This window comes from Dromiciops gliroides, chromosome 2, assembly GCF_019393635.1.
Source record: "Dromiciops gliroides isolate mDroGli1 chromosome 2, mDroGli1.pri, whole genome shotgun sequence".
Taxonomy (NCBI): Eukaryota; Metazoa; Chordata; class Mammalia; order Microbiotheria; family Microbiotheriidae; genus Dromiciops; species Dromiciops gliroides.
Genome location: NC_057862.1, coordinates 328,813,897 through 328,816,205, shown reverse-complemented (window position 1 = coordinate 328,816,205; position 2,309 = coordinate 328,813,897). Strand labels below are relative to the sequence as shown.

The 2,309-nt window shown below is 37.1% G+C and overlaps 1 pseudogene; it reads left to right on the top strand.

The window, feature by feature from the left end:
- Window positions 1-1,182: 1,182 nt before the first annotated feature.
- Window positions 1,183-1,612, top strand: LOC122744660 (annotated as a pseudogene).
- Window positions 1,613-2,309: the final 697 nt, after the last annotated feature.

The window sequence follows — 2,309 nt, the reverse complement described above, 5'->3', positions numbered from 1 at the left end:
TACTGTGGAGCCAGTCAAGATAACACAAAATTGATCAGCTTCTACATTAAAGGATCAAAGGGCATGGAATATGATATTCCAGAGGGCAAAAGAATTGGGATTACAACCAAGAATCACCTACCTAGAAAAACTTTGTATAATCTTTCAGGGGAAGAAGTGGGAATTCAATGAAAGGGAGGACTTTCAGGCATTCATGATAAAAAGATTTGAGCTGAATAGAAAATTTGACTTTCAAATACAAGAGCCTAGAGAAGCACAGGAAGGGAAAAGGGAAAAAGAAACCATAAGGGATTTTAAAAGGTTAAATTGTTTTATATTCCTACATGAGAATATGATACTTAGAACTCATAAGACTTTCTCATCTATTAGGGCAGGTGGATGGAGTATATTAGACAGAGGGCACAAGTGTGAGTTGAATATGAAGGATTATATCTTTAAAAAATTAAAATTAAGAGGCAAGAAAGGAATGCACTGGAAGAAAGGGAAAGGGAGAGGTGGATGGGGTAAAGTATCTCACCTAAAAGAAGCCAGAAAAAAGTTTATCCAGTAGAGGGGAAGATGGGGGAGGTTTGGGGGAGTGAGTGAGTCTTACTCTCATCAGAATTGGCTCAAAAAGAGAATAACATACATACTCAATTGGATAGAGCAATCTATTTAATCCTGCAGGAAAGTAAGAGGGGAAGGGAATAAGGGGGGAGGGGTGAAAGAAGGGAGGGCAGATTGGGGGATGGAGCAGTCAGAAACACAACACTTTTGAGGAGGTGTAGGTGAAAGAAGATAGAAAATAGAGTAAATATCATGGGGGAGGGAATAGGATGGAGGGAAACACAGCAATAGTAACTGAAAATTTTGAAGCAGAGGCAAAAGCAATGTAAGATGATAATGACGACAACTGATGGATGGAGGGATTAATGATAATTGGATGAAGACTAGGATTGATTAATGAGGATTGATTGATGATGATGATATTAAAATGTATAGTACTTACTTTGCTGGGCTATTGTGAAGAAAATTCTTTGTCAGGTATAAGGTACTATATAAATTTTTTCTATTACTGTTGTTGCAATAATCAACCTCATGGGTTTATTGTAAGGAAATCTCTCTTTAACATACTATATAAATGTAGTTTACTATTAAAAATGATGAGTAGGTCTCTTTTGCTTCAGCCTGGATGGCGGCAGCATGGGTAAGTGCCGTGGTCTTCATACAGCTAGAAAGCTCCGCAGCCCACAGAAGAGACCAAAAGTGGCCATGACAAACAATACAAGAAAGCTCATTTGGGCACAGCCTTGAAGGCCAACACATTTGGAGGAGCATCTCATGTAAAAGGGATTGTCTTGGAGAAAGTTGGTGTTGAAGTCAAGCAGCCCAATTCTGCATCAGGAAGTGTGTGAGTACAGCTGATTAAGAATGGCAAAAAAATCACCGCCTTTGTTCCCAATGATGGTTGCTTGAACTTTATTGAGGAAAACAATGAAGTTTTGGTTGCTGGATTTGGTCGAAAAGGTCATGCTGTTGGTGATATTCCTGGAGTCCACTTCAAGGCTGTGAAAGTTGCAAATGTTTCTCTTCTGACCTTGTACAAAGGCAGAAGGAAAGACCAAGATCATAAAAATTGTGTGATGTCTTTGTCATAGTAAACAGTTTTTCATGTAAAAAAAAAAATGATGAGAAGGATGCTATCAGAAAAACCTGGAAAGACCTACATATGCTGATACAAAGTGAAATGTACTATATACAAAATAACAGCAATATTGTAAGATGATCTGTTGTAAAGGACTTGGTTATTTTCATCAATGCAAGACAATGCAATCCAAGACAATGCTGAAGGACTTATGAAAATTGCAATCCATCTACAGAGAAAGAACTGATGGTATCTGAATACAGATTGAAGCATATTTTTTTAGTTCCTTTATCTGAAGTATTGTTTTTGTCTGTTTTCCTTCACAATATAGCTAATGTGGAAATGTTTTTGCATGACTGCTCATGCATAACTTATATTGAATTGCTTGAGTTCTTGGGGGGTAGGTGGGGAAGGAGAAGAGAATTTGAAACACAAAGTTTTAAAAATTGATGTCAAAATTTGTCTTTACACATAATTTGGGAAAATAAAATTCTAAATAGAGCATGTGAGTTCCTCGAGAGAAAAGATCATGTTTTTGTCTTTCTTTGTATCCTCAGTGCTTAGCACAGTGCCTGACACACAGTAAGTGCTTAATAAATATTTCTTAACTGACTAGCTATTTCAATTAATCAAACATACACTCTTCTGTTCAGCATTTAAAACTCCTCTCGATCTCACCCAAACC